The following is a 15,723-nucleotide window of genomic DNA, read 5'->3' on the forward strand; positions in this document are numbered from 1 at the left end:
TAACTGTTTAATGTATAATTAATTAAGTGAGGTTTTGTAAAAACAGTTAACAAAAAGAGGATTACTCACATTGCTGTCTTAGATTATCCTTAATGGTTTCCTGGGAATAATCTATAAATTACACAAATGTACGCGTGTTAGTATAATAACCCAATTTAACATTAGTAATACCATCCCCGAGACGGCATTCCAACGACTACGTCGGGCAGAATCATGACAGCCGTTACGGAACCCTAGATCAATCGGGCAGAGTATCTAATACGTCTCCAGGGGTTATAATACTTACATCGTAGCAGAACCTCGCTATTTAAGGGGGGGGGTATTAGACTCGAGTATAATGCCCACTATAAGAAAATTTGAGAGAAAGAAACAATTTTGAACGAATTCGACTGAGATCCGATGGCTCCTTTATATAGGGCCTGATTTCAGCTTTTACGCGGCCCGCGTAAGCGTAGACAAGGGTCTACACGGCCTGCGTCAACCCCAGGTCAACGTGTAGCTCGTCCGGATCAGCTAGTAGGCTCGACACGATGATGACACGTGTCGGCCTGGGGTGTTGCCGCGTTCTTTGTCTCTTGCAGCCCGCGTAAGCTTAAGGGGTGGCTTACGCGGCCCGCCTAAACCCCTATTATTCAAATTTTTATTATTTTTATTAATATTTAAGGTATTAGGGGCCCGTTTTCACGTATGGGGTGTATTTTGGGACATATTGGGATATTTTAAAATATATTAGGGTGTTTGAAAAATTATGAGGGTGTCGGTTTTCTTGAGGATTGTTATATCCTCCCCACCTTATTTTAGAGCTCGTCCTCGAGATCTACTGGAATAGGTGTGGATATTTCCTTTGCATTTCTGATTCAAGCTCCCATGTGTACTCAAGTCCTCTTTTGGAGTCCCACTTTATTGGTGCAGTTGTCTGTCGACTTCATCTTCGCTCGAGTCTTAGTTTAGGGATGTTTGTATAGTGCACAAGAATCGAGAAATGATGTTTTAGTGGTGATTTCCCACGAAATGGTGATTTCCCACGAAATGGACATGACATTTTCGTGGGGAATCGAAAAGTTGCATTTCGTGGGGAATCAGAAAGTTGCATTTCGTGGGGAATCAGAAACCTTCTGATTCCGCTCCAAATGTAATTTCTGATTCCGCTCCGAATGTAATTTCTGATTCCGCTCCAAATATAATTTCTGATTCCGCTCCAAATGTAATGTCTGATTCAAGCGGAATCAGAAGAACTATAAATAGGTTAGTTCGAGCGGAATCAAGTAGTTCAGTTCTTGTATGTGATGGCGAAGCCCTGTCAAAACGTCTCCAAGTTGTATATTGTCAGCAGATCAATAAAAGAGACAGTAAATAGTAATTTCAGTGTTAAACAAGCTAAACAAAGACAGAATCAATGAATTCCGCCTCTGATTCTGTCTGAGCACTCTTCTGGTCGACTCGTTAGGTCGTTTCACGATCCTACATGTGGTATCAGAGCTCAGAAGGAAGAGTTCTTACTGTTTAGTTCGTTCTCGCTGGAAAATTCTAATTTCTACACCTTCTTTTCACAGATTTTCAAAATTTCACGGTTAAAATTGACTGAACTTTTGACATACTGTGTAAAATTGACATTTAACAAACCCTTGAGAATTTCAGTTTAAAAAACAGCTTAAAAGTGGTTAAAAATGGCTTGAGACCTGATTCCGCTCGAATGTGCATTTGGTTGACTCCGCTCGTATTCTGAGCGAAATCAAGGTTTTACATTTGATAAGTTCTGATTCCGCTCGAGCACTTGGAGCAAAATCAAAGTTTTGGTTTGAAATTGTGATTCCGCTCAAGAGTCTTGTTGATTCCGCTCGAGGATTTATACTGATTCCGCTCGAATCAGTTTGTTTGTTGATTTCGCTCGAAGTGAATCAGCTTGATTCCACTCCAAACTCACAAAAGTTGATTTCGCCTGAAAATCCAAACTACTGATTCCGCTTGTAATTGCAAAGTGGTGATTTCGCTCGAAAAGCCTATTTCGCTCGAATTTTTAGGCCTGATTTTGCTTGAACTTTATTGGTTGTTTTTTGAGTAATCACACATTATCGGTCCAATAGGCAATCAGTTGGTATCTTTAATGTCGGCCACGAGATTTTAACAGGCTTGCATGTGAATTCATTGACTCCTTTATTAGAACATCAATCAAAGACAACTTAAAATTGTGAGGTGCGTGTTCAATGTATTAAAAGGAAGTTGTTGTCGGCTGCATGTGATCAACATAATTCAGCGGCCCAATGAGATTTTAGAAGTTAAAAATTTGTCGGACATTTCAATTAAGATTGCATGTGATACACTGTGTCTTGTATCTTCGGTCTAATAGAAATCAACTGATAGATACTGCTCGTGATTATCTCAGCCCAAGGTAAGGTTTGAATAGTTCAAAGCTTATCGCCCAATAGGATTAAAGAGGTGTAATCGGCCCATGTGAGATTTGGAGGTCCAATTGTCTTCAAAGTAATCACGTGATTGATTGTTGGCTATTAATTCAATAAATTGCATGTGATTATATCATAGCTATCCACAAAATAGGCCCAATCAGATTTCATGCACTGTCATCGACCCATTTATCGATATAAGAATCGGCCCAATCACATTGTTCTTCGTTAATCACATTTTGTTGAATTGCTTATTTCGCTTAAAGTGTTGTTTTTCAGGTGTTTTTGATTAAACAGATTCCGCTTGAAAAGGGTTCGTGGTTGGAAGTTTGTATTTTCGCTTGAAAAGGGTTGTCTTGATAAACGTGTTTCCGAATCATGGATACAAATTTCTTTAATATGAGTAGTGAAACTATTAATAAAATAAAGGTATTAAAGAAATAGTTTGATTCGTTTTCAGGTTGTCCAGGAGAAAATACAAAGAGTATCATTGAGAGGTATAGCCATCTGGTTCGTTCAATGTCTAAAATTGGTATAACCAAAAGACCAGAAGAATGGGTTGAGAAATTTGTCAGTGCTTTACCTCAAGAAGAATGGGGAAAATATATCTTGAATTTGAAGATTTTCGGAGAATTTTCTCAATTGACGATTTGTCAACTCATTGAAAAGATTGAAGAACAGATGGTGATCAATACTGAAAGTAAGAAAAGTCAAAATGATGTGCAAATGGGAGAAGACCTGACTGAAGAGATTTCAGTTTTGAGAGACATGAAGAAATCTGATGATAAACAGATTCTTGTCTTACGAGATAATTGTGAGAAGTTGAAATCTGAATATGTCAAACTGTTAGATAATGTGAACAGTTTGACATTGGAAAACAAGAAATTGAAAGAAAATGCAAAAATATGTGAAGATAAAATCAAAACGTTTGAAAATGAAAAATGAAAAATTAAAAATGGAAAAAGAATTTCAAATTCAAATAAAAATTCTTGAAGATGGGAGAAATGTTTTTAGTCAAAATAACATCGAAAAGCAAAAAATGATAAATTCTCATCTTCAGAAAATTATTAGACTTGAAAAAGAAGGTGAATGTGCTCGAAAGAAAATCAAAGATTTAGAAGAAAAAGTTTTTGAAAGCAAAGAGAAATCTTCAGAAAATGAAGATTTCTTGATAAAGCTGGAGAACAAAAATTTGAAAGCTAATGAAACAAAATTTGAAGAAAAGTTAAAAGTTTTGGAAAATGAAAAATCTGTTCTTGAAAACATTAAAATTGAAAATGAAAAAACAATCAAGTCTTATTTTGAGAGAATATCTCAGCTTGAAAATGAAGCCGAGAATTCAAGGAACAAAATTGATGAACTTGAAAAGAAATTGAAAGATTTTGTGACTTCATCTGAGTTCCTCTGTCCAAAACCGATCAATTCTGTTCCAATAAGTGACAATGTCACAAACTTTGACAATGTCAAAGTTGAGGATTGTGATGAAGGAGCTGATGATGAAAATGAAAAACAAAAAATATTTTTGAAATTAAAAGAAAACTTTCAAGAAACTGTTCTACAATCAACTGAAAAGGGTGAATGTTCTACACAAAAACCCTTGAAGAAGACTGTAGAACTTAAAAAAAAGTTAAAAATTTGAAAATTTCCCAAAAGGATAATAAAAGTTCATCAGTTCAGTCATCCAATCATATTAAAAAATCACAAAAATCAGAAAATAAAAACTCAAAAATAGTTGGTGAAAAGTGGTGCAGGTTGGACCACAGTGCTCAAATGCAAAATCTAGCTCAAAGGAGAAGATGGAATGGGAATTCACCCAAGACTAATCATTTCAATGATAGCAAATTAAGAAATGATCAGTACTACAAATCAAATCAATGCTATGATTTGAGTATTTGGGTTGAAAATGTAGAACGGTACGACAACAGAGTGTGTTACAATTGTGGATATCAAGGACACATCGCTGTTGACTGCCAGAGAAGGAGTTTTGAGATGAGAAGATGTTTTGAATGTAACATCAAAGGTCACATTGCCAGAGATTGCCCAGGGAGATTTATGAGAAGATCGAGGGTTGTATCTCAGAAAGTGGCAAGAATTCCAGTCAATGTCAAGTCCAACGAACAAAAAGTTCAAGAACCTGAAGTTCAAGAACAGAAAGTTCAAGAAAAGAAAGTTAAGCTTTCACAAGGGCAAAAAGACAGACTGAGAAAGAAGAGGAAGAAGGCGAGAGAGTATCTCGAAAAGTGTTTATCCTCGGATACAAAAGGAAAATCAGATAAAAACTCTGATAAACCAATTTGCTCTTCAAAGACTGACAAATCAAGCAAACTGAGTTCATCAGATACAAATCTGAGGACAAACAGGTTAAAAAGGAAAGAGAAAATGGTCGGCTATGAATCTGACGTGTCGAAGTCAGACAAGCCACCTTCAGACGATGAATCTGACAGGTCAAAGTCAGACAAGCCATGTGCAGGCAATGATTCTGGTTCGTCAAAGCCAGAAGAGCCATTGGTTGATGTAAAAAGTGGAGATTCCAGTTTGACAATGAATGATGAAAATTTTCCATCATTGTCAAAAGGAATTTCACAAACACCCAAGGACTGTCAGGCTTGGGTGAAACTTTTCAAATGAAAAATCTGACTTGCCGGAGTTCCTAGGTTGGTAAGTGTGGAACATGAATCGGCATCTTTCTTGAGAAATTCACTTTATGTGATATTTCATATTACAAGTGGTTAATCAAGGACATTAACTTGTACTTGATTTTTTCTACAAAGTGGTATTAAAGTTTAAAACTGATAAAGAAGTCAAAGTGATGAAGAAACCCCGACTTACAAGTGGTAAAATCAACAAATCTAATCTTTTCAAATGGAAAAACCATTTTGATTGAAACAAACTTAAGTGTTTTGAAATCATTATGGAAAATAGTTTGTTGTAAGGGGGAGTTCTGATTGTTTTTGCATGAGGATAGTGAATTGAGGTAATTCACATAATGTTGTCAAATTTCTTGTATAGTTTGTTTTCAATTTTTTCCTCAGAAAATCAAAATTGAAATATATTTTGATTTTAGGGGGAGTAATAAAAATTTGAAAAATTTAAAATGAGTTTTGTTGCTAAAAGAGGAAATGATAGTACATCGGTGGACTATCACAACATGCTAAAGATTTGTAAAGTCAAAATGTTTTAAACAAGTCTTACTAATGATGTGTCACTAGACTTCGCACAGTTAGTAGATTGTGTTCGAGATACAAACCTAAATTCAAACTTGCTTATTTCGTGGGGAACACTACTTGGATATATAGGTAACCCCTGAAATCTCGTTTGAAAGGTCCCTCTTTATGAGATACTAGGTCTTTATGCTTAGTGATATCTGGGGTATTATCCCGGGACTTCTGATGTATGAAAATACTGACCTAGTCCCCGTATAATACTTTCTGCAAAAGCTTGAAAAAGCACAACCCTCAGCACAAGTGATTAAACAATAAAATTGATAATCATTGCTGTTGAAGAAAAGATCCTCTAAAGGGGACATACCTAAAGTCGAAGCCGTCATCTCTCTGCGTATACGGAAGTATCGACCTGAGCTCTTAGGGCCCTCGCATCTAACCCCTTTACAGATATCATCTAGGTATACTCACCTGTAAGACTGAATATTGGAATCTGGATACGGGAGTATATTCAAGAAGTGGGACACTCAAATAAGTTTAAGTGCAAAAACATTAAATACGTATCTCGAACCAATTGAAAACTTGTGTAGAGGTTTAAGTGGACAACAATACTGATGATCAGAAGTAAATTTGTTTAAAATATAATGATTAATCAAGATCAACGATGTTGATGATAAGTCTCAAAATCTGATATGATCCTCTTGCGCAAACTCTCAAAAAAATAGTGTTTGTAAATAGTTCTTTACAGCATTTCATTAAATTCAAAAATCAAAAAATATTGTATTTTTTATAAAATTTGAAAACTCCAAAAAGATTTTCGACAACTGATTGTGGAAAGCTGATTTTCAACATTTCAAGTGCTAAACATGTTGAACTTGTGGTTTAGGAGAGAGTGTGGAAAATGTGAAGGTTTTGAAATGTCTAAATGGTTCATTAACTTGTAGTTTAAGTTGAATGCTAACCTACAAATTGATCTTCATAGTTTTTAAACGTTAAATTTGAATTTTTCTTATTAGTGTTTGAGATTTGTGTAGGTGATGAGCTGAAAAGAGATAAAGCCAGGTTTCAATCTAAAGGCAAAAACTATTTCCAGACAGGGATCCCAGCATGATGAGAGGGGGAGTCTGACGAAGTTACAGCCATAGAGATAAATCCTGGTACATCAATCAAGCTGACCGAACAAGATTGAAGAGTAGAGTCGTCATGTTGAAGACTCTCACTGAAGATTCCGTCAACATTCAAGGGGGAATCTGTTGGTGCAGTTGTCTGTCGACTTCATCTTCGTTCGAGTCTTAGTTTAGGGATGTTTGTATAGTGCACGAGAATCGAGAAATGATGTTTTAGTGATGATTTCCCACGAAATGGTGATTTCCCACGAAATGGACATGACATTTTCGTGGGGAATCAGAAAGTTGCATTTCGTGGGGAATCGGAAAGTTGCATTTCGTGGGGAATCAGAAACTTTCTGATTCCGCTCCAAATGTAATTTCTGATTCCGCTCCAAATGTAATTTCTGATTCCGCTCCAAATATAATTTCTGATTCCGCTCCAAATGTAATGTCTGGTTCAAGCGGAATCAGAAGAACTATAAATAGGTTAGTTCGAGCAGAATCAAGTAGTTCAGTAGTTCAGTTCTTGTATGTGATGGCGAAGCCCTGTCAAAACGTCTCCAGCTTGTATATTGTCAGCAGATCAATAAAAGAGACAATAAATAGTAATTTCAGTGTTAAACAAGCTAAACAAAGACAGAATCAATGAATTCCGCCTCTGATTCTGTCCGAGCACTCTTCTGATCGACTCGTTAGGTCGTTTCATGATCCTACACACTTCACTTTGACCAGAACTAATCTCTTATGCTTGAGATTTTTAATTTTCATGTCTTCAATCTGTAGAGGCCTTTCTACACGCTTGAGTTGTTCATTTACCTCTATATCCTTAAGAGGCACTACAAGTGATTCATCAGCTAGGCATTTCTTGAGATTAGATACATGAAATACATCATGTATTCCTGTCATTTCCTCTGGCAGTTGTAGCTGATAAGCTACAGGTCCTATTTTTTTTAATAATCTCAAAAGGTCCAACATACCTGGGACTTAGCTTTCCTCGTTTGATTAATCTTACCACTCCTTTCCAAGGAAAGACTTTTAATAATACCTTGTCACCTACCTGGAATTCTAACGGCTTACGTCTGTTATCAGCGTAGCTTTTCTGTCGATCACGTGCTGTTTTCAGTCGTTCCTTGACTTGAATGATTTTGTCTATTGTTTCCTGCACACTATCTCAGGTCTAGATAGTTGCTTTTCCCCAATTTCTGCCCAACAGACTGGGGTTCTGCACTTTCGTCCATAAAGTGCTTTGAATGGTGCAGCATTGATACTTGTGTGATAACTGTTATTATAAGAAAATTCTATTAAAGGTAAGTGATCATCCCTATTACCTCCGAAATCAATTACACAAGCTCTAAGCATGTCCTCCATTGTCTGAATTGTCCTTTCGCTTTGTCCGTCTGTTTGAGGTTGGTAAGTTGTGCTTAGATTCAACTTGGTTCCCATTGCTTTTTGGAAAAATGAGAGGTAAAACGGATATCCCTATCAGACACAATTGATAAAGGTATTCCATGTAATGAAACAATTTCATTTACATATAATTTGGCTAATTGTTCATACTAAAGTTTCCTTCATTGGTAGGAAATGAGCTGACTTGGTTAGCCTGTCTACAATCACCCAGATTGTATCATTACCTTTTCTTGTTTTGGGTAATTTGGTAACAAAATCCATTGTTATCAATTCTCATTTCCAAACTGGCATTTCTAGCTGTTGTAACAAACCTGAGGGTTTCTGATGTTCAGCTTTGACTTGAGAACAAGTTAAACATTTGGAAACATAAGCTGCTATATCCTTTTTCATTCCTATCCACCAGAAATTTTTCCTTAAATCCTGGTACATCTTATCACTTCCTGGATGCATCGTATATTTAGACTTATGGGCTTCTTCTAATATATGGTGACGCAAGTTTCCTAATTTAGGTATCCACATTCTCTTTTTATGGAATCTCCAAATTCCATCTGTTCCTTGTTCTAATTCTTTAATCATTCCTTTTAATTTTTCAATATCATCCTTGATTACTGATTCTTGTGCTTCTCTTATTTGATCATTTAAATCTACTTGTAGATTTAATTTAAGAGAACGTACCCTTTTTGGCTTTTCATGATACTTTCGACTTAAAGCATCAGCCACTACATTTGCCTTTCCTTCATGATATTGGATATCACAATCGTAATCACTAAGCAATTCCATCCAACGTCTTTGTCTCATATTCAACTTCTTTTGCCTGAAAACATACCTTAAACTTTTATGATCTGTGAATATGGTAAACTTACTACCATAAAGGTAATGTCTCCAAATCTTAAGGGCAAAAATTATGGCTCCTAGTTCTAAATCATGGGTTGAATAATTCTCTTCATGATTCTTAAGCTGTCTAGAGGCGTAAGCTATAACCTTTTGACGTTGCATCAACACACATCCATAACCTAACTTAGAAGCGTCACAATAGACTACAAAGTCTTCAGTTCCTTCTGGTAACGCTAATATGGGTGCATGGGTCAATCTTTGCTTAAGGATTTTAAAGGCTTCTTCCTGTTTTGGTCCCCATTCAAACTTAATGGATTTACATGTTAACTTAGTCAAAGGAATGGCTATTCTAGAGAAATCTCGAATGAATCTTCTATAATAACCAGCTAATCCTAAGAAACTTCTAACCTCGGTTGGCGATTCAGGGACTTTCCATTTGGTAATTGCTTCGATCTTTGTTAGATCCACATGAATTCCTTCATGATCGACTAAGTGTCCAAGAAATTGTACCTGTTCTAACCAAAACTCGCACTTTGAAAACTTAGCGTAAAGCTTTCCTTTCTTAATAGATTTAAAAGTAAGTGCAATTGCTTTGCATGTTCTTTTTTACTCTTAGAGTAAATTAGAATATCATCTATGAAGACAATTATGAATTTATCCAAATATGGCTTACATATTCGGTTCATCATGTCCATAAATGCGGCTGGGGCATTGGTTAAACCAAATGGCATGACAGTAAATTCATAATGGCCATACCTTGTTCTGAATGCGGTCTTAGGAATGTCCTCTTCCTGTACCTTTAGTTGATGATATCCTGGTCTTAAATCGATTTTAGAGAAAAATCGAGCTCCTTGCAGTTGATCGAACAGATCATCGATCCTTGGTAATGGGTACCGATTCTTAACCGTGACCTTATTCAATTCACGGTAATCAATGCACATACGCATTGATCCGTCCTTCTTTTTAACAAACAAAATCGGTGCTCCCCATGGCGATGAGCTTGGCTGTATGAATCCTTTCTCCAACAATTCATCTAATTGTTTCTTCAGCTCCTGCATTTCAGCGGGTGCCAAACGGTAAGGTGCTTTAGCAATCGGTGCTGTCCCTAGGAGCAGATGGATTCTGAATTCAACTTCCCTATCTGGCGGTAATCCTGGCAATTCTTCTGGAAAAAGATCTGAAAACTGAGACACTACTGGAATGTCTTTTAATTCTTTTTCTTTAGTGTTAGTGATTATAGAAATCAAATACACTATAGAACCTTTTCTTATATAACTTGCAGTTTTCATCATAGATGTGAATTTAGTGGATCTAGATGTTTATCTCCTTTAATTGTGATCTTTTCACCCCTTGGTGAATTTACTTGAATTGACTTTTGATCACACAAAATACTGGTTTATTGGCTATTAACCAATCAATCCCTAATATAACATCAAATCCTGCCGGATTCATTGGATAAAGGTTTGCAATAAATTTTTGATTAAAAATTTCTATTCTTGCTCCCTGCAAGATTTCAGAAATCCTAACGATTTCTCCATTTGCGGTCTCTACTAGACATTCTTGTGGTAGTTTAGTTAATGATTGATTTAGAAGTTTGCAAAACGAAGTATTGATAAAACTTTGGTTTGCACCAGAGTCAAATAATACTTTAGCAAAAATATCATTAACTAAAAACGTACCAGCTATCACGTCCAGGATTATCTTGGCTTCATCTGCAGTTAGAACGAATGCTCTAGCATTTTTAGTTTTCTTGTTGTTTGCAGCTGGAGCCAATTTCGCACAGTTTGGCTTGATGTGACCTTTTTCTCCACAATTGAAGCACAATCCATTAGTTGGTTTCCTTCTGCAGGTTTCTTCCTTGTGTCCTGGTATTTTGCAGAAATTGCAATAAGTGGAGCATTTTCCTGAATGCTTCTTTCTGCAGGTTTTGCAGTATGGTGCAGAGGTAGAACCTATATTCCTACGGTTGGAATTCCCGAAACGGAATTCTTGAGTAAGCCTTTGGATTAGGTTTCTCCTCTGGTCTTCTTCTCTAGTACGAATTAATTCATCTGTCAAGGTATTGGCTAGTTCTACAGCTTCTTCTATGGTTTGAGGTCTAGCTGCCTTGACTACATGTCTAATCTCTCCAATTAATCCCCAGATATATCGGGAGATTAATACCGGTTCAGGTGACGCAAGGGTTGGCACTATTTCTAGCATATTCAAAGAACGTGGTAGTATAACCCTTACTATCTACCCCGGTCATCCTAAGGTTCAGAAACTTGTTTGCTATCTGTTCCTTTTCATTGGGAGGACAGAATTTCCTTTCTACCATATTTTTAAATTCCTCCCATTCCATGTTGTATACCATATCACTTCCTCTTGACTGGAGGATAGTGTTCCAGCATTCTAGGGCTGAGTTCTTAAATAGATTAGAAGCAAACATTATCTTGTCTTCTTCAGCACATTTGCTTATTTTTAGAACAGCCTCAGTCTTCTCTATCCAGCGTAGAGCTGCAATGGGTCCTTCATTGCCCGAGAATTTTATTGGTTTGCAGGACCAGAATTCTTTATAAGAACAACCATATGGCATGGTTCTTCTTCTTTTGGGAATGGGCACTTGAAGTATGGGTCCATTGTTTACGCTGTGTTCCGGTTCAATTGGTCGCTTACTCTATGCTTACTTTTATTATCTGCTTCCTTAAAAGTTTGGATAATAAATGGCATCGCATCTATGATTCCTTGTGCTACTATGTGTTGGATGGCACTATTATCCACTTGATTTCCATTGTTATTGTTGTTCGGATTCTCGTTATTCAGATTATCATTATTCGAGTGGTTGTCGTTCTGGATATTATCATTCTGGTTTTCCTGATTCACTTCGTTGTCCATCTAAATTTTAAACATTTACCACATATTATATCACCAATAATATTTGAATATAGCTAATCACATGACACGCACTTTGGTCAAAAGCGTCGAGCATTGTGACTTCACTCTATTCATATACTATGCATCTATTACACACCAGTACTGAAATAAAAATTACAATACCGACTGAAATTAAAACTATACTACTAGTAATAGGCATCCGTAGTTTTTTTTAACACACATATTATATATTATTATATTATATTGTTATTATTTCTACCGTCTCCACCATCGATTCAAGGATATGGATTCATCCAAAAATCCATATTGCGGTCATCGTATTTCCATACGAGACGCTCTCCCAACTGTCGCATTCTTTCACTGCTTTCTAAAATTTCCTCACCAAAAGTCCTAAGTTCTTGTACGTTATCTGCACTCATTCGGGGTGCAGGTTCTAGGACTGGGTTTGGAATCTGGGGTGCGGGTTCCTGGTACGGGGCCTGGTATGGGTAAGGATTCTCTAAAATCTCCCTAATGTATGCATCAATATCGAAATAGGGATCTAGAGGATCTAACCCAGGGTAGGCTCCTAGATTTGGCATGGGCAAATCTTCATGTATCGGGTAGCGTTGCACATAGTCCCTAACGTCATCCCACCAAGGGTCATAGTTTGGGTCTAGGGGATTTGGTGCAGGCACCCTAGGTATTTCTTCCGGATTGAAATCATGCATTTTTACTTGGTTTTCAGTGTTTTCTATCTCCATGGGTTGGTCAGGAATTTGTGGTTGTGGTTGGGGTGCTAGCATTTGCTCCAGATTTTGGTCAGCTGCAGTGGTTGCTAAAATATGGATATTGGCTATACCCCTATTCAGCATATCCTGAGCATATGCATCAGTTTCTCTTTTAGCTGCGGCTAGTGCTCTCTGGTCTTGTAACTTTTTCATACGTTTCCTACGCTCGTGTGCTCCCCTACTGAACCATCCCCTCTTTTTTATGAGAAAATGGCTCTTCAGATTGAGCCTTAAATACGAATATTCCTTCTTCTGTATCAGCAGAGTACCCCGAGAGGGCAGGCTGAGAAGAGGCACCTTCGCTCCTAGGCGAACCAGACAATTGACGATACGCGTCAGGCGGTCCTTGGTCGCTCATACTGTAAACTAACAAATAGTCAGATAACACATAACAAGAAAATACAATTATGCATGCATTCCCATTATTTATTTCCTAACACTTTGAATTTTGATGTCAGCAGAACACTTCTGCGGCTGAATCAGTGGCATAGCTCTGATACCACCTTCTGTCGCAAACCCCGATCCCTAATCCCCGGGAACGGGCGGCCGCGAGCCAGTTTTGGTGGTATCCTGTTATTGTCTAAATTGGCAGCGGAAAATACCACATTTTCATAATATTAAACACATGGGTACAACCCAAGTTTTTCAGTACACAGATCTTCATAGGGATACACCCTATTTTATTTAATAGAAACATCTATTTTATTCTTGGGTAACTTTATTGCCACTTTTTCAAGCCTTCAGTGCTGTCCAGCTGGCTTCTATTTGGCTTTCACATTTTGTTACCTGAAACGCGTTTTAAAAACATTTGTCAGTGGGAAATACTGGTGAGTGAATCCCAGTTTAATCAAGTTTAAATAAAAACCATTGTACAGTATTAAGGGCGCATCCGCAATTACATTTGTTTCCAAGTTATATCAATTACCACCACACGGTAATGTCGTTCCGACTTATGGTCATGTTACTCCTTTACCAGGTGGTAACAAATTTTGTATACAAAACCCCAAATTTACCGACTGTAATTGTATCCTTACAAATACTCAATAACTGTTTAATGTATAATTAATTAAGTGAGGTTTTGTAAAAACAGTTAACAAAAAGAGGATTACTTACATTGTTGTCTTAGATTATCCTTTATGGTTTCCTGGGAATAATCTATAAATTACACAAATGTACGCGTGTTAGTTTAATAACCCAATTTAACATTAGTAATACCCTCCCCGAGACGGCATTCCAACGACTACGTCAGGCAGAACCACGACAGCCATTACGGAACCCTAGATCAATCGGGCAGAGTATCTAATACGTCTCCAGGGGTTATAATACTTACATCGTAGCAGAACCTCGCTATTTAGGGGGGTATTAGACCCGAGTATAATGCCCACTATAAGAAAATTTGAGAGAAAGAAACGATTTTGAACGAATTCGACTGAGATCCGATGGCTCCTTTATATATGGCCTGATTTCAGCTTTTACGCGACCCGCGTAAGCGTAGACAAGGGTCTACGCGGCCCGCGTCAACCCCAGGTCAACGTGTAGCTCGTCCGGGTCAGCTAGTAGGCTCGACACGATGATGACACGTGTCGGCCTGGGGTGTTGCCGCGTTCTTGGTCTCTCGCGGTCCGCGTAAGCTTAAGGGGTGGCTTACGCGGCCCGCCTAAACCCCTAAAATTCAAATTTTTGTTATTTTTATTAATATTTAAGGTATTCGGGGCTCGTTTTCACATATGGGGTGTATTTTGGGACATATTGGGATATTTTAAAATATATTAGGGTGTCGGAAAAATTATGAGGGTGTCGGTTTTCTTGAGGATTGTTATACTTTCTATTATAAAAACTCCACACAAAGAATTAGATGGAATGGATGTGAATGCTCTTAGGAGGCACAGAGTGCATACTCAATCAAAGCCACTTTGATTTCCACCCCATAAACCCTATACCAAATGGGGGTCCTGGGGCAACGTCCTTGGTAACAAGGTCTCATGGGCAGCGGATACTAGGTGCAAAGCCCTGGCTTAAATCGCAAAGTTGCTAATAAGTTGGTGGAATTTGATCTTTATGTTAGTTCTGTTATTCAATATCATAAATATATGCCCGTATCAAATTGGTCATCCGTACCAACATCGACCGTTCATTTCAAAATTGTCATTCATACTAATTTCGGTCATCCCTATCAGATTGGTAGTACTTACCAAATATTGGTCTTCTGTACCAAATTTGGACTTTAGTAGCATTGTTTTTCACGACCGGACTGGTTTGGGGGGTCTGATCGGGATTTGGTTAGGTGAATGATCCGGTCATGCATGGTTCATTTAGTACTGGAATACTCGGACTGTCCATAAAATAATTTAGTTGGACCCCATAACAATGAAAGTTAGCCTAGTGCAGTGGTAAAACCCCTTGCTTGCACACAAAAGGTCATGGGTTCGATATATGTTTCTCCGTTTTTTTGTGTTTTTTTTTTGGACCCCATTGTCCAAAAATCCTGGGTCCACCACTGCTCGGACAGTTAGGAGCGGTCAACAGTCTAACCGGTAAATTGGGATTAGAGTTTCGACCGGAAATGGTGAAAAACAAAATTGCCAACTCAAGGTCATGAGTCGGATAGTTAGTCTCATGGAGTTCCAACAAGGAGGTAACATATGTGATCATAATTACAACACCAAAGCTCAAATTCACTTTTACTTTTAAGAGTTAAAATGCATCATTTTAGGGGTCAGTTTTCTTTAATTTCAAGACAATCCTCGAGATGTCTTGAATAAATCATTTATAATATCTGACGAATCCAAAAAAAACATCTAACAATTGCCAAGTGATTACCTAAAATTTTACATGTAGTATAAGGGGAGGAGGGGTGGTCACTAGTGATGGATTTCTATCACTCCTACTATCCAATCAAATCATGCCATGTTATCACCCAATATTCTATCACTAGTGATAGAAATGTAGGGGGTGGTATCACTAGTGATGAGATTCCAATGTACAAGTATTAATACCCAATGTACAAGTAATACACATTCATTTGATCAAGTTCAACGCGTTATACATTCAACGAGTTATACTCTATCACTCGTGATAAACATGGAGGCGGCGGTGTTCTACGAGTGATAGAATTCTATCATGATAAATAACGTATCTGCCCCATGTGCCCTAATCAAATGTGTGT

The sequence above is a fragment of the Helianthus annuus genome, chromosome 14 (assembly GCF_002127325.2).
Source record: "Helianthus annuus cultivar XRQ/B chromosome 14, HanXRQr2.0-SUNRISE, whole genome shotgun sequence".
Classification (NCBI taxonomy): domain Eukaryota; kingdom Viridiplantae; phylum Streptophyta; class Magnoliopsida; order Asterales; family Asteraceae; genus Helianthus; species Helianthus annuus.